At 50.0% G+C, this 19,904-nt stretch overlaps 1 protein-coding gene across 1 annotated transcript in view; it reads right to left on the bottom strand.

The window, feature by feature from the left end:
• Positions 1-19,264, bottom strand: part of TMEM71 (transmembrane protein 71) — an 87,271-nt gene extending 68,007 nt beyond the window's left edge. The window contains exon 1 of the mRNA XM_075316185.1: positions 19,020-19,264. The gene's annotated coding sequence lies outside the window, so the exon portion shown is untranslated. The remainder of the gene's footprint in view (positions 1-19,019) is intronic.
• Between the last annotated feature and the right edge of the window lie 640 nt (positions 19,265-19,904).

Raw genomic sequence — 19,904 nt, 5'->3', positions numbered from 1 at the left:
GTCTATTTTTGGCCACTTCTGCAAATGAGTAAAGGTTCCTGATTATTAATATTTTGGTTATTATTATGCAGATTTATTACTTTCATTCAATGTATAATCAGTATGCAGCAAGCTCATGAGCTCCCTCTAGTGGTGGCTGCAGGTAGCCAAAATCTTATCAGTAAAAGGAATCTGTCAGCAGTTTTTTTTAGAACAACATAATGTAGGGGCAGAGAGCCTGATTCTATCACTGCAGGACTAGATGTCATGTGCCAGTCAATCCAGCTAATCTGCATAATCCCGCCTCCACCACTGAACACAGGAAGCTGCCAATCAGTGATGTGGGCGGGGTTATACACAACTGAACATTCCGAGCTGTGCTACATTTACAGCACAGAAAATAGGAATTCTATCAACAATGCACCAATGTCTGCTGACATTTAGTAAAGTTGGCCGTGACTGAAGGAAAACACCAAATGTCATAAAATTTAACACAACTATAGATTGCAGAAAAAAAAAAAAGAAGAAGGGAATTTTGTTACTTACCGTAAATTCCTTTTCTTCTAGCTCTTATTGGGAGACCCAGACGATTGGGGTATAGCTACTGCCTCCGGAGGCCACACAAAGCACTACACTAAAAAGTGCAAGGCCCCTCCCCTTCTGGCTATACCCCCCCGTGGTGTCACGGGTTCTCCAGTTTTAGTGCCAAAGCAAGAAGGAGGAAAGCCAATAACTGGTTTAAACAAATTAACTCCGAGTAACATCGGAGAACTGAAAAACCGTTCAACATGAACAACATGTGTACCCGCAAACAACAAAAAAATCCTGAAGGACAACAGGGCGGGTGCTGGGTCTCCCAATAGGAGCTAGAAGAAAAGGAATTTACGGTAAGTAACAAAATTCCCTTCTTCTTCAGCGCTCTATTGGGAGACCCAGACGATTGGGACGTCCAAAAGCTGTCCCTGGGTGGGTAAATAAATACCTCATGTTAGAGCTGCAAAACAGCCCTCCCCTACGGGGAAATCACTGCCGCCTGCAGGACTCTTCTACCTAAGCTGGCATCCGCCGAAGCATAGGTATGCACCTGATAATGTTTGGTGAAAGTGTGCAGACTCAACCAGGTAGCTGCCTGGCACACCTGTTGAGCCGAAGCCTGGTGTCGTAGTGCCCAGGACGCACCCACGGCTCTGGTTGAATGGGCTTTCAGCCCTGAAAGAACCGGAAGCCCTGCAGAACGGTAGGCTTCCAGAATTGGTTCTTTGATCTATCGAGCCAGGGTGGCTTTAGAAGCCTGCAACCTCTTGCGCGTACCAGCGACAAGGACAAAAAAAAAAGTGCATCGGAACGGCGCATGGGCGCCGTGCGAGAAATGTAGATTCTGAGTGCTCTCACCAGATCTAGCAAACGTAAGTCTTTCTCATACCGGTGAACCGGATGAGTGCAAAAGGACGGTAAGGAGATATCCTGATTAAGATGAAACGAGGATACGACCTTAGGGAGAAACTCCGGAATGGGGCGCAGCACTACCTTGTCCTGGTGAAACACCAGGAAGGGAGCCTTGGATGACAGAGCTGCCAGCTCAGACACTCGCCGAAGCGATGTGATCGCAACGAGAAACGCCACCTTCTGTGACAGGCGAGAAAAGGAAACTTCCTTCAGAGGCTCGAAAGGCGGCTTCTGGAGAGCAACTAGAACCCTGTTCAGATCCCATGGATCTAACGGCCGCTTGTACGGGGGTACGATATGACAAACCCCCTGCGGGAACGTGCGCACCTTAGAAAGACGTGCTAGACGCTTCTGAAAAAACACGGATAGTGCTGAGACTTGCCCTTTGAGGGAGTCGAGCGACAAGCCCTTTTCTAACTCCTATTGTAGGAAGGAAAGAAAAGTAGGCAATGCAAATGGCCAGGGAGACACTCCCTGAGTAGAGCACCAGATTAAGAAAATCTTCCACGTTCTGTGGTAGATCTTAGCAGACGTGGGCTTCCTAGCCTGTCTCATGGTGGCAACGACCCCTTGGGATAATCCTGAAGACGCTAGGATCCAGGACACAAAGGCCACACAGTCAGGTTCAGGGCCGCAGAATTCCGATGGAGAAAACGGCCCTTGGGACAGTAAGTCTGGTCGGTCTGGTAGTGACCACGGTCGGCCGACCGTGAGATGCCACAGATCCGGGTACCACGATCTCCTCGGCCAGTCTGGTGCGACGAGTATGACGCGGCTGCAATCGGATCTGATTTTTGCGCAGTACTCTGGGCAAGAGTGCCAGAGGTGGAAACACATATGTGAGCCGGAACTGCGACCAATCTTGCACTAAGGCGTCTGCCGCCAGAGCTCTGTGATCGCGCGATCGTGCCATAAATGCCGGGACCTTGTTGGTGTGCCGAGACGCCATTAGGTCGACGTCCGGCACCCCCCAGCGGCAACAGATTTCCTGAAACACGTCCGGGTGAAGGGACCAATCCCCCGCGTCCATACCCTGGCGACTGAGGAAGTCTGCTTCCCAGTTTTCTACGCCCGGGATGTGAACTGCGGATATGGTGGATGCTGTGTCCTCCACCCACATGAGGATTCGCCGGACTTCCTGGAAGGCTTGCTGACTGCGCGTCCCTTCTTGGTGGTTGATGTATGCCACCGCTGTGGAGATGTCCGACTGGATTCGGATCTGCTCTCTTTCTAGCCACTTCTGGAAAGCTAATAGGGTAAGATACCCTGCCCCGATTTCCAGAACATCGATCTGAAGGGTGGACTCCTGCTGAGTCCACGTCCCCTGAGCCATGTGGCGGAGACAAACTGCTCCCCACCCTGACAGACTCGTATCTGTCGTGACCACTGCCCAGGATGGGGGCTATGACAATGAGGTGGGAATAAGCCACTATTGCAGAGAGTCCTCGGCCGTCTGGGAAAGGGAGACTTCCCTGTCCAGGGAGGTTGACTGCCCGTCCCATTGGCGGAGAATGTCCCATTGCCGTTGGCGCAGATGAAACTGCGCAAAGAGAACTGCCTCGATGGCTGCCACCATCTTCCTTAGGAAGTGCATGAGGCGCCTTAAGGGGTGCGACTGGCCTTGAAGGAGAGACTGCACCTCTGTCTGCAGTGAACGCTGCTTGTTCAGCGGAAGCTTCACTATTGCTGATAGAGTATGAAACTCCATGCCGAGATACGTTAGTGATTGAGTCGGAGACAGATTTGACCTTGCCAAATTGATGATCCACCCGAAAGTCTGGAGAGTCTCCAGCGTAACATTCAGGCTGCGTTGGCATGCCTCGAGGGAGGGTGCTTTGACGAGTAGATCGTCCAAGTACGGGATCACCGGGTGTCCCTGAGAGTGCAAGACTGCTACCACTGCTGCCATGACCTTGGTGAACACCCGTGGGGCTGTCGCCAGACTGAATGGCAGAGCTACGAACTGAAGATGTTCGTCTCCTATCACAAAAACGTAGAAAACGTTGGTGCTCCGTAGCAATTGGCACGTGGAGATAGGCATCTTTGATGTCTGTTGAGGCAAGGAAGTCTCCTCGAGACATTGAGGCAATGACGGATCGGAGGGATCCCATCCGGAACCGCCTGGCGTTCGCATGCTCGTTGAGCAGTTTCAGGACCAGAACAGGACGGAAGGAACCGTCCTTTTTTGGAGCCACAAAGAGATTGGAGTACAAACCCTCGCCCTCGTTCCTGAGGGGGGACAGGGATCACCACTCCTTCTGCTCTTAGAGCGTCCACCGCCTGCAGCAGGGCATCTGCTCGGTGGGGGGTGGGGCCGTTCTGAAGAATGGAGTCGTAGGACGAGAACAGAACACTGTCCTGTGCACGTGAGCACAATGTCCGTCACCCACCGGTCTGTGACCTGTGGCAGCTAAATGTCGCCAAAGGCGGGGGAGTCTGCCATCAACCGCGGATGCGGAGAGAAAGAGAGAGCTGAGAGTCCTGAGGAGACCGCCTTGGTAACGGTTCCTCCGACTGCCTTCCTTGGGCGTGATTGAGCCCGGCCGGAATCTGAGCCCGTCTGAGGTTTTGTAGCCCTTTTGCACGAGGACAATTGGGACCTGCCGGAGCTTGGGAAGGACCGAAACCTCGACTGTACTTTTAGGACAGTATTAACAGGGTAAGTCGCAGTGCAGACATTGCGGGGTTACGGACGCCTCTGCGGTACAGATGTCCCTGTGCTCAAGGCCAGCTGCGCAAGAACAGCTGAAAAGGTTAGGCTGCCTATACGGCTGTGGATGCCGGAGCAAACGACACGCCGATAGCTTCCTAGACAGATTTCAACCAGAGTCCATCTGTCTGTGAATGGCATCTTTAAGTGAAGCCCCATCTCCAGTGCAACTATGGCTCTAGATGCAAGCCTGGAGATTGGAGAATCCACCTTTGGACCCTGGGTCCAGCGCTGACCACGTCAGGGGAAAAGGGATAACGTGTATCCTAAAAACGTTTGGAGAAGACGCTTATCTGGTAAGCGTGGTGTTTCTGGACTGCTTCTCTGAAGTCAGCGTGGCCAGAAAAATACTCAATATCTGTGTGAGATACTGAAAAGGGACTTCTCCTGTTCGTCTCCTATCTCCACTGGGGGAGCTGAGGGAGAAAGATCCAACCTTCCATTGATGGACGGTATAGGATCATTCCGTATGGCGTTACCACCCGGTGTATCCGGATTGAGAGCGATGTCAGTATCAAAGCCCTGAAGAGCTGCCTTTTGGTCAAGTAGATTGCCCATGGCCTGTCTGGACTGCAAGTCTCTATATTATGACTACTCCGTCCCTGTCCATGGACAGGGTTGACAGGTGGTTTCTTTGGCCACAACTAGTAGAGACCCCGGCAGACGAAGTGCTAGAGACCCCGGCAGACGACGTGCTACAGGGGAGCATGCACACAATGGGACGGTGTCATGAACAGCATCCCATGTAGTAAAAACAGCACTGAAAATCTGTGTTGCTTTTTTGCCGCTGCCGACTAGCTATCTAGAAGTATATAGCCAAGATTGGTGACCGTACAGTGCAATGTATAGCATACAGGCATAAAGTACAAATGACCACTGCAGCACAAGCAATACAAGCAGCATAGAAGCCTGTGCCCTGGCACCCCAGCTCTTCTGCTGCTGTATACTAGTCATCTAGGGGAATATAGCCCAGAAGAGTGACCCTACAGTGCAATGTATAGCATACAAGCACAAGTACAAATGAACACTGCAGCACATGCAATCCAAGCAGCATAGAAGCCTGTGCCCTGGCACCCCAGCTCTTCTGCTGCTGTAGACTAGTCATCTAGGGGAATATGGCCCAGAAGAGTGACCATACAGTGCAATGTATAGCATACAAGCACAAGTACAAATGCACACTGCAGCCCATGCAATACAAGCAGCATAGAAAAAAACCTGTGCCCCAGCACCCTTGGTTTTCTGCTGCTGTAGTCTAGCCATTCCAGGAGAATATAGCTAAGACTAGCGACTGTACAGTGCAATGTATAGCATATAAGCATAAACACAAATGAACACCTCAGTCGTGCAATACAAGCAGCATAGAAAGCCTGTGCCTTAGCACACCTGCTTTCCTGCTGCTGATGTGTCGCTCCCCAAGCGGGCATATAGCGACCTATGCAGTTAAAAACAACACATGTACACACTGCAGTTACATTGTGGTCAGCACTATGTGTGCCGCTTACCGCCCGCCTATAAGCGGGTGTATGATCGCCACCGTCCTGCCTGGTTGCCGAAAGTCCGAGCTCGGACTGCAGTAATGGCTGCCGGCTTCTTCCCCAGCTCATGTGAGGAGGGGCGGGCCGTGGGCGTGCCCCCAAGGCAGAGCGGGAATCCGGCGTCCGACAGTGTGCAGTGAGAGGGCTGGAGCATGTAAATAAGGCTCCAGCCCTCGGCGCTGCTGATTGCTCAGCGCCTGTCCCCTTCCCTGAGTGACAGGGAGGGGGCGGGAACGAAGCGGCACTAGGCCGCAGAAGCCGGGGACTGGATTTATAAGCGCCGCCGCCGTAAAAGCGCGGTCGGCGCCCAGTCCCCGGCGAACTACAAGTCCCAGCCGCGCCGCCGCTCCCGGAGCGTCCGGCGCGGTAGTTCCCAAAACACAAAGTCACTCAGCAAAGCTGCAGTGACTGTAACCCATTACTGTCCCCGGCGCACTAGCACACCCAGCAAGTCTGGAGTGTGCTGTGCCTGTGTGTACGGGGACACAGAGTACCTGTAATGGTGCAGGGCCATGTCCCTGAACGGTACTCCAGCTCCGTATCCAACAGGTTCAATGGGTCTGTGGATGGAGCCCGGCGTCAGAGCTTTGAGGCCGGCAGGATCCCACTTCCTCAGAGCCCCTCAGGGGGATGTGGAAGGAAAGCAGCATGTGGGCTCCAGCCTCCGTACCAGCAATAGGTACCTCAACCTTACAACACCATCAACGGGTGAGAAGGGAGCATGCTGGGGGCCCTATATGGGCCCTCTTTTCTTCCATCCGAAATAGTCAGCAGCTACTGCTGACTAAAATCTGTGGAGCTATGCATGGATGTCTGACCTCCTTCGCACAAAGCTTGAAAACTGGAGAACCCGTGACACCACGGGGGGGTATAGCCAGAAGGGGAGGGGCCTTGCACTTTTTAGTGTAGTGCTTTGTGTGGCCTCCGGAGGCAGTAGCTATACCCCAATCGTCTGGGTCTCCCAATAGAGCGCTGAAGAAAAGTTATGAGATTTTAGACACTACCATGCTCAGGTGCTCAGTACTGATAACTAGTGATGAGCGGGCACTACCATGCTCAGGTGCTCAGTACTCGTAACTAGTGATGAGTGAGCACTACCATGCTCAGGTGCTCAGTACTCGTAACTAGTGATGAGCGGGCACTACCATGCTCGGGTGCTCAGTACTGGTAACTAGTGATGAGCGGGCACTACCATGCTCAGGTGCTCAGTACTGATAACTAGTGATGAGCGGGCACTACCATGCTCAGGTGCTCAGTACTCGTAACTAGTGATGAATGAGCACTACCATGCTCGGGTGCTCGGTACTCGTAACTGATGATGAGCGGGTACTACCATGCTCAGGTGCTCAGTACTGGTAACTAGTGATGAGCGGGCACTACCATGCTCTGGTGCTAAGTACTGGTAACTAGTGATGAGCGGGCACTACCATGCTCAGGTGCTCAGTACTCGTAACTAGTGATGAGCGGGCACTACCATGCTCAGGTGCTCAGTACTCGTAACTAGTTATGAGCGGGCACTACCATGCTCGGGTGCTCAGTACTTGTAACTAGTGATGAGTGGGCACTACCATGCTCAGGTGCTCAGTACTCGTAACTAGTGATGAGCGGGCACTACTATGCTCGGGTGCTCAGTACTCGTAACTAGTGATGAGCGGGCACTGCCATGCTCAGGTGCTCAGTACTGATAACTAGTGATGAGCGGGCACTACCATGCTCAGGTTCTCAGTACTCGTAACTAGTGATGAGCGGGCACTAGCATGCTCGGGTGCTCAGTACTCGTACCTAGTGATGAGCGGGCACTACAATGCTCAGGTGCTCAGTACTCGTAACTAGTGATGAGCGGGCACTACAATGCTCAGGTGCTCAGTACTCGTAACTAGTGATGAGTGGGCACTACCATGATCGGGTGCTCAGTACTCGTAACTAGTGATGAGCGGGCACTACCATGCTCGTGTGCTCAGTACTCGTAACTAGTGATGAGCGGGCACTACCATGCTCGTGTGCTCAGTACTCGTACCTAGTGATGAGCGGCCACTACAATGCTCGGGTGCTCAGTACTCGTAACTAGTGATGAGCGGGCACTACCATGCTCAGGTGCTCAGTACTCGTACCTAGTGATGAGCGGGCACTACAATGCTCGGGTGCTCAGTACTCGTAACTACTGATGAGCGAGCACTACCATGCTCAGGTGCTCAGTACTCGTAACTAGTGATGAGCGGGCACTACCATGCTCAGGTGCTCAGTACTCGTACCTAGTGATGAGCGGGCACTGCCATGCTCGGGTGCTCAGTACTCGTAACTAGTGATGAGCGGGCACTACAATGCTCAGGTGCTCAGTACTGGTAACTAGTGATGAACAGGCACTACCATGCTCAGGTGCTCAGTACTAGTAACTAGTGATGAACGGGCACTACCATGCTCAGGTGCTCAGTACTGGTAACTAGTGATGAGCGGGCACTACCATGCTCAGGTGCTCAGTACTGGTAACTAGTGATGAGTGAGCACTACCATGCTCAGGTGCTCAGTACTCGTACCTAGTGATGAGCGGGCACTACCATGCTCGGGTGCTCAGTACTCGTAACTAGTGATGAGCGGGCACTACCATGCTCAGGTGCTCTGTACTCGTAACTAGTGATGAGCGGGCACTACCATGCTCAGGTGCTCTGTACTCGTAACTAGTGATGAACGGGCACTACCATGCTCAGGTGCTCTGTACTCGTAACTAGTGATGAGCGGGCACTACCATGCTCAGGTGCTCAGTACTCGTACCTACTGATGAGCGGGCACTACCATGCTCGGGGGCTCAGCACTCGTAACTAGTGATGAGCGGGCACTACCATGCTCGGGTGCTCAGTACTCGTAACTAGTGATGAGCGGGCACTACCATGCTCGGGTGCTCAGTACTCGTAACTAGTGATGAGCGGGCACTACCATGCTCGGGTGCTCAGTACTCGTAACTAGTGATGAGCGGGCAATACCATGCTCGGGGGCTCAGTACTCGTAACTAGTGATGAGCGGGCACTACCATGCTCAGGTGCTCAGTACTAGTAACTAGTGATGAGCGGGCACTACCATGCTCAGGTGCTCAGTACTAGTAACTAGTGATGAGCGGGCACTACCATGCTCAGGTGCTCAGTACTCGTAACTAGTGATGAGCGGGCACTACCATGCTCAGGTGCTTAGTACTCGTAACTAGTGATGAGCGGGCACTATCATGCTCAGGTGCTCAGTACTCGTAGCTAGTGATGAGCGGGCACTACCATGCTCAGGTGCTCAGTACTCGTAACTAGTGATGAGCGGGCACTACCATGCTCAGGTGCTTAGTACTCGTAACTAGTGATGAGCGGGCACTACCATGCTCAGGTGCTCAGTACTCGTAACTAGTGATGAGCGGGCACTACCATGCTCGGGTGCTCAGTACTCGTAACTAGTGATGAGTGAGCACTACCATGCTCAGGTGCTCAGTACTCGTAACTAGTGATGAGCGGGCACTACCATGCTCAGGTGCTTAGTACTCGTAACTAGTGATGAGTGGGCACTACCATGCTCAGGTGCTTAGTACTCGTAACTAGTGATGAGTGGGCACTACCATGCTCAGGTGCTTAGTACTCGTAACTAGTGATGAGCGGGCACTACCATGCTTTCCTAAGCTTCTCCTAAGAATGTTTAAAACAGACAGTACACTGCCTCCTTGTAGTGTGCTGTGCCCATTTATAATATATGCTGCCCGCTTGTATTGTGCCCCTTTTACAATATCTGGTGATCCCTTTTATGATATCTGATGCCCCCATGTACTGTGCCTGTCGCCCTCTTCTACAGTCTGTGCTTCCCCTTCCCTCCAGAGTTCCCATATCTGACTTTTTTTTTTACAGACTTGAACATTGCGCCCTCCTCTACAGATTGTCCAGTTGGCAGCTCTGACGGTGCCCCCTTGTATTGTGCATGTTGCCCCTTGTATTGTGCATGTTGCCCCTTGTATTGTGCATGTTGCCCCTTGTATTGTGCATGTTGCCCCTTGTATTGTGCATGTTGCCCCTTGTATTGTGCATGTTGCCCCTTGTATTGTGCATATTTCCCCTTGTATTGTGCATGTTGCCCCTTGTATTGTGCATGTTGTCCCCTTGTATTGTGCATGTTGCCCCCTTGTATTGTGCATGTTGCCCCTTGTATTGTGCATGTTGCCCCCTTGTATTGTGCATGTTGCCCCCTTGTATTGTGCATGTTCCCCCTTGTATTGTGCATGTTGCCCCCTTGTATTGTGCATGTTGCCCCTTGTATTGTGCATGTTGCCCCTTGTATTGTGCATGTTGCCCCTTGTATTGTGCATGTTCCCCCTTGTATTGTGCATGTTCCCCCTTGTATTGTGCATGTTGCCCCTTGTATTGTGCATGTTGCCCCCTTGTATTGTGCATGTTGCCCCCTTGTATTGTGCATGTTGCCCCTTGTATTGTGCATGTAGCCCCCTTGTATTGTGCATGTTGCCCCTTGTATTGTGCATGTTGCCCCTTGTATTGTGCATGTTGCCCCTTGTATTGTGCATGTTGCCCCCTTGTATTGTGCATGTTGCCCCTTGTATTGTGCATGTTGCCCCTTGTATTGTGCATGTTGCCCCCTTGTATTGTGCATGTTGCCCCCTTGTATTGTGCATGTTGCCCCCTTGTATTGTGCATGTTGCCCCCTTGTATTGTGCATGTTGCCCCCTTGTATTGTGCATGTTGCCCCCTTGTATTGTGCATGTTGCCCCCTTGTATTGTGCATGTTGCCCCTTGTATTGTGCATGTTGCCCCCTTGTATTGTGCATGTTGCCCCCTTGTATTGTGCATGTTGCCCCTTGTATTGTGCATGTTGCCCCCTTGTATTGTGCATGTTGCCCCCTTGTATTGTGCATGTTGCCCCCTTGTATTGTGCATGTTGCCCCCTTGTATTGTGCATGTTGCCCCTTGTATTGTGCATGTTGCCCCTTGTATTGTGCATGTTGCCCCCTTGTATTGTGCATGTTGCCCCTTGTATTGTGCATGTTGCCCCCTTGTATTGTGCATGTTGCCCCTTGTATTGTGCATGTTGCCCCCTTGTATTGTGCATGTTGCCCCCTTGTATTGTGCATGTTGCCCCTTGTATTGTGCATGTTGCCCCCTTGTATTGTGCATGTTGCCCCCTTGTATTGTGCATGTTGCCCCTTGTATTGTGCATGTTGCCCCCTTGTATTGTGCATGTTGCCCCCTTGTATTGTGCATGTTGCCCCTTGTATTGTGCATGTTGCCCCCTTGTATTGTGCATGTTGCCCCCTTGTATTGTGCATGTTGCCCCTTGTATTGTGCATGTTGCCCCCTTGTATTGTGCATGTTGCCCCCTTGTATTGTGCATGTTGCCCCTTGTATTGTGCATGTTGCCCCCTTGTATTGTGCATGTTGCCCCCTTGTATTGTGCATGTTGCCCCTTGTATTGTGCATGTTGCCCCTTGTATTGTGCATGTTGCCCCCTTGTATTGTGCATGTTGCCCCTTGTATTGTGCATGTTGCCCCCTTGTATTGTGCATGTTGCCCCCTTGTATTGTGCATGTTGCCCCTTGTATTGTGCATGTTGCCCCTTGTATTGTGCATGTTGCCCCTTGTATTGTACATGTTGCCCCCTTGTATTGTGCATGTTGCCCCCTTGTATTGTGCATGTTGCCCCCTTGTATTGTGCATGTTGCCCCTTGTATTGTGCATGTTGCCCCTTGTATTGTGCATGTTGCCCCCTTGTATTGTGCATGTTACCCCTTGTATTGTGCATGTTCTCCCTTGTATTGTGCATGTTGCCCCTTGTATTGTGCATGTTGCCCCTTGTATTGTGCATGTTACCCCCTTGTATTGTGCATGTTGCCCCCTTGTATTGTGCATGTTGCCCCCTTGTATTGTGCATGTTGCCCCTTGTATTGTGCATGTTGCCCCTTGTATTGTGCATGTTGCCCCTTGTATTGTGCATGTTGCCCCCTTGTATTGTGCATGTTGCCCGTTGTATTGTACATGTTGCCCCTTGTATTGTGCATGTTGCCCCTTGTATTGTGCATGTTGCCCCTTGTATTGTGCATGTTGCCCCTTGTATTGTGCATGTTGCCCCTTGTATTGTGCATATTGCCCCTTGTATTGTGCATGTTGCCCCGTTTTATTGTGCATGTTGCCCCCTTGTATTGTGCATGTTACCCCTTTGTATTGTGCATGTTCCCCCTTGTATTGTGCATGTTGCCCCTTGTATTGTGCATGTTGCCCCTTGTATTGTGCATGTTGCCCCCTTGTATTGTGCATGTTGCCCCTTGTATTGTGCATGTTGCCCCCTTGTATTGTGCATGTTCCCCCTTGTATTGTGCATGTTGCCCCTTGTATTGTGCATGTTGCCCCCTTGTATTGTGCATGTTGCCCCTTGTATTGTGCATGTTGCCCCCTTGTATTGTGCATGTTGCCCCCTTGTATTGTGCATGTTGCCCCTTGCATTGTGCATGTTGCCCCTTGCATTGTGCATGTTGCCCCCTTGTATTGTGCATGTTGCCCCTTGTATTGTGCATGTTGCCCCCTTGTATTGTGCATGTTGCCCCTTGTATTGTGCATGTTGCCCCCTTGTATTGTACATGTTGCCCCCTTGTATTGTGTATGTTGCCCCCTTGTATTGTGCATGTTGCCCCCTTGTATTGTGCATGTTGCCCCTTGTATTGTGCATGTTGCCCCTTGTATTGTACATGTTGCCCCCTTGTATTGTGTATGTTGCCCCCTTGTATTGTGCATGTTGCCCCTTGTATTGTGCATGTTGCCCCCTTGTATTGTGCATGTTGCCCCTTGTATTGTGCATGTTGCCCCCTTGTATTGTACATGTTGCCCCCTTGTATTGTGCATGTTGCCCCTTGTATTGTACATGTTGCCCCCTTGTATTGTGTATGTTGCCCCCTTGTATTGTGCATGTTGCCCCTTGTATTGTGCATGTTGCCCCCTTGTATTGTACATGTTGCCCCTTGTATTGTGCATGTTGCCCCTTGTATTGTGCATGTTGCCCCCTTGTATTGTGCATGTTGCCCCCTTGTATTGTGCATGTTCCCCCTTGTATTGTGCATGTTGCCCCTTGTATTGTGCATGTTGCCCCCTTGTATTGTGCATGTTGCCCCCTTGTATTGTGCATGTTGCCCCCTTGTATTGTGCATGTTGCCCCCTTGTATTGTGCATGTTGCCCCTTGTATTGTGCATGTTGCCCCCTTGTAGTGTGCATGTTGCCCCTTGTATTGTGCATGTAGCCCCCTTGTATTGTGCATGTAGCCCCCTTGTATTGTGCATGTTGCCCCCTTGTATTGTGCATGTTGCCCCCTTGTATTGTGCATGTTGCCCCCTTGTATTGTGCATGTTGCCCCCTTGTATTGTGCATGTTGCCCCTTGTATTGTGCATGTTGCCCCCTTGTATTGTGCATGTTGCCCCCTTGTATTGTGCATGTTGCCCCCTTGTATTGTGCATGTTGCCCCTTGTATTGTGCATGTTGCCCCCTTGTATTGTGCATGTTGCCCCCTTGTATTGTGCATGTTGCCCCTTGTATTGTGCATGTTGCCCCCTTGTATTGTGCATGTTGCCCCTTGTATTGTGCATGTTGCCCCTTGTATTGTGCATGTTGCCCCTTGTATTGTGCATGTTGCCCCATTGTATTGTGCATGTTGTCCCTTGTATTGTGCATGTTGCCCCCTTGTATTGTGCATGTTGCCCCCTTGTATTGTGCATGTTGCCCCCTTGTATTGTGCATGTTGCCCCCTTGTATTGTGCATGTTGCCCCTTGTATTGTGCATGTTGCCCCTTGTATTGTGCATGTTGCCCCTTGTATTGTGCATGTTGCCCCCTTGTATTGTGCATGTTACCCCTTGCATTGTGCATGTTGCCCCTTGTATTGTGCATGTTGCCCCTTGTATTGTGCATGTTGCCCCTTGTATTGTGCATGTTGCCCCTTGTATTGTGCATGTTGCCCCCTTGTATTGTGCATGTTGCCCCCTTGTATTGTGCATGTTGCCCCTTGTATTGTGCATGTTGCCCCTTGTATTGTGCATGTTGCCCCTTGTATTGTGCATGTTGCCCCCTTGTATTGTGCATGTTACCCCTTGCATTGTGCATGTTGCCCCTTGTATTGTGCATGTTGCCCCTTGTATTGTGCATGTTGCCCCTTGTATTGTGCATGTTGCCCCCTTGTATTGTGCATGTTGCCCCCTTGTATTGTGCATGTTGCCCCCTTGTATTGTGGATGTTGCCCCTTGCATTGTGCATGTTGCCCCTTGTATTGTGCATGTTGCCCCTTGTATTGTGCATGTTGCCCCTTGTATTGTGCATGTTGCCCCTTGTATTGTGCATGTTGCCCCTTGTATTGTGCATGTTACCCCCTTGTATTGTGCATGTTGCCCCCTTGTATTGTGCATGTTGCCCCCTTGTATTGTGCATGTTGCCCCTTGTATTGTGCATGTTGCCCCTTGTATTGTGCATGTTGCCCCTTGTATTGTGCATGTTGCCCCCTTGTATTGTGCATGTTGCCCGTTGTATTGTGCATGTTGCCCCCTTGTATTGTGCATGTTGCCCCTTGTATTGTGCATGTTGCCCCTTGTATTGTGGATGTTGCCCCTTGTATTGTGCATGTTGCCCCCTTGTATTGTGCATGTTGCTCCCTTGTATTGTGTATGTTGCCCCTTTGTATTGTGCATGTTGCCCCCTTGTATTGTGCATGTTGCCCCTTGTATTGTGCATGTTGCCCCTTGTATTGTGCATGTTGCCCCTTGTATTGTGCATGTTGCCCCCTTGTATTGTGCATGTTGCCCCTTTGTATTGTGCATGTTGCCCCCTTGTATTGTGCATGTTGCCCCTTGTATTGTGCATGTTGCCTCTTGTATTGTGCATGTTGCCCCCTTGTATTGTGCATGTTGCCCCTTGTATTGTGCATGTTGCCCCTTGTATTGTGCATGTTGCCCCTTGTAGTGTGCATGTTGCCCCCTTGTATTGTGCATGTTGCCCCCTTGTATTGTGCATGTTGCCCCTTGTATTGTGCATGTTGCCCCCTTGTATTGTGCATGTTGCCCCCTTGTATTGTGCATGTTGCCCCTTGTATTGTGCATGTTGCCCCTTGTATTGTGCATGTTGCCCCTTGTATTGTGCATGTTGCCCCTTGTATTGTGCATGTTGCCCCTTGTATTGTGCATGTTGCCCCTTGTATTGTGCATGTTGCCCCCTTGTATTGTGCATGTTGCCCCCTTGTATTGTGCATGTTGCCCCCTTGTATTGTGCATGTTGCCCCCTTGTATTGTGCATGTTGCCCCTTGTATTGTGCATGTTGCCCCTTGTATTGTGCATGTTGCCCCTTGTATTGTGCATGTTGCCCCCTTGTAGTGTGCATGTTGCCCCCTTGTATTGTGCATGTTGCCCCTTGTATTGTGCATGTTGCCCCCTTGTATTGTGCATGTTGCCCCCTTGTATTGTGCATGTTGCCCCTTGTATTGTGCATGTTGCCCCCTTGTATTGTGCATGTTGCCCCTTGTATTGTGCATGTTGCCCCCTTGTATTGTGCATGTTGCCCCCTTGTATTGTGCATGTTTCCCCTTGTATTGTGCATGTTGCCCCCTTGTATTGTGCATGTTGCCCCTTGTATTGTGCATGTTGCCCCTTGTATTGTGCATGTTGCCCCCTTGTATTGTGCATGTTGCCCCTTGTATTGTGCATGTTGCCCCCTTGTATTGTGCATGTTGCCCCCTTGTATTGTGCATATTTCCCCTTGTATTGTGCATGTTGCCCCCTTGTATTGTGCATGTTGCCCCTTGTATTGTGCATGTTGCCCCCTTGTATTGTGCATGTTGCCCCCTTGTATTGTGCATGTTGCCCCCTTGTATTGTGCATGTTGCCCCTTGTATTGTGCATGTTGCCCCCTTGTATTGTGCATGTTGCCCCTTGTATTGTGCATGTTGCCCCCTTGTATTGTGCATGTTGCCCCTTGCATTGTGCATGTTGCCCCTTGTATTGTGCATGTTGCCCCCTTGTATTGTGCATGTTGCCCCTTGTATTGTGCATGTTGCCCCTTGTATTGTGCATGTTGCCCCTTGTATTGTGCATGTTGCCCCCTTGTATTGTGCATGTTGCCCCTTGTATTGTGCATGTTGCCCCCTTGTATTGTGCATGTTGCCCCCTTGTATTGTGCATGTTGCCCCTTGTATTGTGCATGTTGCCTTTTGTATTGTGCATGTTCCCCCTTGTATTGTGCATGTTACCCCTTGCATTGTGCATGTTGCCCCTTGTATTGTGCATGTTGCCCCCTTGTATTGTGCATGTTGCCCCCTTGTATTGTGCATGTTGCCTCTTGTATTGTGCATGTTGCCCCTTGTATTGTGCATGTTGCCCCTGGTATTGTGCATGTTGCCCCTTGTATTGTGCATGTTGCCCCCTTGTATTGTGCATGTTGCCCCCTTGTATTGTGCATGTTGCCCCCTTGTATTGTGCATGTTGCCCCTTGTATTGTGCATGTTGCCCCTTGTATTGTGCATGTTTCCCCCTTGTATTGTGCATGTTTCCCCCTTGTATTGTGCATGTTGCCCCTTGTATTGTGCATGTTGCCCCTTGTATTGTGCATGTTGCCCCTTGTATTGTGCATGTTGCCCCTTGTATTGTGCATGTTGCCCCTTGTATTGTGCATGTTGCCCCCTTGTATTCTACATGTTGCCCCCTTGTATTGTGCATGTTGCCCCTTGTATTGTGCATGTTGCCCCTTGTATTGTGCATGTTGCCCCCTTGTATTGTGCATGTTGCCCCCTTGTATTGTGCATGTTTCCCCTTGTATTGTGCATGTTGCCCTCTTGTATTGTGCATGTTGCCCCTTGTATTGTGCATGTTGCCCCTTGTATTGTGCATGTTGCCCCTTGAATTGTGCATGTTGCCCCTTGTATTGTGCATGTTGCCCCTTGTATTGTGCATGTTGCCCCTTGTATTGTGCATGTTGCCCCTTGTATTGTGCATGTTGCCCCTTGTATTGTGCATGTTGCCCCTTGTATTGTGCATGTTGCCCCTTGTATTGTGCATGTTGCCCCTTGTATTGTGCATGTTGCCCCCTTGTATTGTGCATGTTGCCCCTTGTATTGTGCATGTTGCCCCTTGTATTGTGCATGTTGCCCCTTGTATTGTGCATGTTGCCCCTTGTATTGTGCATGTTGCCCCTTGTATTGTGCATGTTGCCCTCTTGTATTGTGCATGTTGCACCTTGTATTGTGCATGTTGCCCTCTTGTATTGTGCATGTTGCCCCTTGTATTGTGCATGTTGCCCCTTGTATTGTGCATGTTGCCCCTTGTATTGTGCATGTTGCCCCTTGTATTGTGCATGTTGCCCCTTGTATTGTGCATGTTGCCCCTTGTATTGTGCATGTTGCCCCTTGTATTGTGCATGTTGCCCTCTTGTATTGTGCATGTTGCACCTTGTATTGTGCATGTTGCCCTCTTGTATTGTGCATGTTGCCCCTTGTATTGTGCATGTTGCCCCTTGTATTGTGCATGTTGCCCCCTTGTATTGTGCATGTTTCCCCTTGTATTGTGCATGTTGCCCCTTGTATTGTGCATGTTGCCCCTTGTATTGTGCATGTTGCCCCTTGTATTGTGCATGTTGCCCCTTGTATTGTGCATGTTGCCCCTTGTATTGTGCATGTTGCCCCTTGTATTGTGCATGTTGCCCTCTTGTATTGTGCATGTTGCACCTTGTATTGTGCATGTTGCCCTCTTGTATTGTGCATGTTGCCCCTTGTATTGTGCATGTTGCCCCTTGTATTGTGCATGTTGCCCCTTGTATTGTGCATGTTGCCCCTTGTATTGTGCATGTTGCCCCTTGTATTGTGCATGTTGCCCCTTGTATTGTGCATGTTGCCCCTTGTATTGTGCATGTTGCCCCCTTGTATTGTGCATGTTGCCCCTTGTATTGTGCATGTTGCCCCTTGTATTGTGCATATTGCCCCCTTGTATTGTGCATGTTGCCCCCTTGTATTGTGCATGTTGCCCCCTTGTATTGTGCATGTTGCCCCTTGTATTGTGCATGTTGCCCCTTGTATTGTGCATATTGCCCCCACTACAATGTTTTGCTTTGATAAGATCATTGGCAGAATATAGTGCGGCTGCAGAGTGTGGCGTCCGGCTCTGGTGACAGACGAGGCATCTTTTGTACTTGAATAATAGCTGCACTGAGCCCTAATATCTGTAGTGTCGCCCCATTATTGATAAAGTCTCCAGACTGCAGCTGATTGGTTGAATGGATTACACTGATACCTAAAGGAACTGCACCTGACAAATCAAAAAGCAGAGCGGAGTTTGTTTTTGAATTTAGATACAGCAGAGATGAGTTTGTTTTAATTTAGATACAGCAGAGCTGAGTTTCTTTTTTTAATCTAGATACAGCAGAGCTGAGTTTGTTTTTGAATTTAGATACAGCAGAGCTGAGTTTGTTTTAATTTAGATACAGCAGAGCTGAGTTTGTTTTAATTTAGATACAGCAGAGCTGAGTTTGTTTTTGAATTTAGATACAGCAGAGCTGAGTTTGTTTGTGAATTTAGATACAGCAGAGCTGAGTTGTTTTTGAATTTAGATACAGCAGAGCTGAGTTGTTTTTGAATTTAGATACGGCAGAGCTGAGTTGTTTTTTTTTAAATTAGATCCAGCAGAGCTGTGTTTTTGAATTTAGATACAGCAGAGCAGAGTTGTTTTTTAAATTTAGATACGGCAGAGCTGAGTTTGTTAGGGACACGTCAGTATGTTCCATCAGTGTTTGCCAAATCCCGGTGTGGAGGTTACAGAGAAATGAATTGGAAGCTTCACCTTTCTGTGCTTTGGAGATGCTCCTGGTTTTGGCAAATACTGATCAAAAATACTGAAGTGTGAATAGTGTCCTGCTAGATTGGTGCTGGTTGTTTTCCCAGATCATATAAGCACTACACATGGTAGCAAATGACACACTCAGCTCTGCTACATGAGGATTCCCATCACAAGGGACCATCCTCCAGGATTCTACATCTCAATCATTCAACATTTCAAACAATCCCTAAAATACTTATATTCTGCAAAACTGAGCAGCAAAGTCAAGAACATCCCCAATGTAACCGGAGCATCTATGCAAAATATAAGGTTATTACTGGGATCTCTCCCTTTCACCCTTTAGCTGCTGGAGGATCCTTACATGGGACTGAGCATCCTTACATGGGGCTAAGAGGTTCTGCAGCTTCCTCCTCTATGAACCTGTCAGTTGTGCGCTGAGGGATTGCAGTTTAAGCAATTCTACAATATTTTGCAAAAGTTGCACCAATCTGCACTGCCGAGGTTCAGGAGATGTGTAGATCATTACTCACCGATCTGCTCTTGTTATAGATCAATGTTTGGAAATGATCCAGTAGATCTTGTTCATGGATCCTGATACTTTCAAACTTCTAAAAAAGCCAAATCCAAGAATCTCCGGGTGTCAGCTGTCAGTGAGTGTGCAGCCTGGACCCCAGCCCCCCAGTAGCCCCCCACTGTCCGGTCCTCCTCCTGGGAGATGTCGGGGGTGCGCAGTCTCCGGCTCCAGATCGCTTCTTGTTTCTTTTCGAATCCTCTGCTGCTGTCAGAGGCGGTGAGGTCACATTTCCTGCCGGAGGCTGCGGCTCAGGGGCTGCACAGGGGGGGCTGCACAGGGGGGGCTGCACAGGGGGGGCTGCACAGGGGGGGCTGCACAGGGGGGGCTGCACAGGGGGGGCTGCACAGGGGGGGCTGCAGGGAGGGCTGCACAGGGGGGGCTGCACAGGGGGGGCTGCAGGGAGGGCTGCACAGGGGGGGCTGCACAGGGAGGCGGCAGATGCAGCAGAGCCCACTGGGTTACAGCTCCAATACAATACAGCACACAAAGGGTTGAACTATTTTTCTTTTAATTTATGTAAAAAAAAAAAAAAGTTTTAAAAAGTTTTTTTTATAAGTTCTATGAAGTTTTCTAAAGAGTGTAACAAGTGTCTTGAAGGAATTCTTCACCATTTACAAGATGTTTAGTTTGCTGTCAGTGAAAAGAAATAGAGTCCACAGCACATCCAGAGGCAACCCCCCCTCCTTCCCAACAGACCCCTTGTACTGACCCCTAGTACAGACCCCTTGTGCAGACCCCTAGTACAGACCCCTCTTGTACAGACCCCTCTTGTACAGACCCCTTGTGCAGACCCCTAGTACAGACCCCTCTTGTACAGACCCCTGTGCAGACCCCTGTATAG

The sequence above is a fragment of the Anomaloglossus baeobatrachus genome, chromosome 6 (genome assembly GCF_048569485.1).
Source record: "Anomaloglossus baeobatrachus isolate aAnoBae1 chromosome 6, aAnoBae1.hap1, whole genome shotgun sequence".
NCBI lineage: Eukaryota > Metazoa > Chordata > Amphibia > Anura > Aromobatidae > Anomaloglossus > Anomaloglossus baeobatrachus.
Note: the sequence above shows the minus strand (reverse complement) of the source record. Positions and strands in the feature narration are given on the sequence as shown.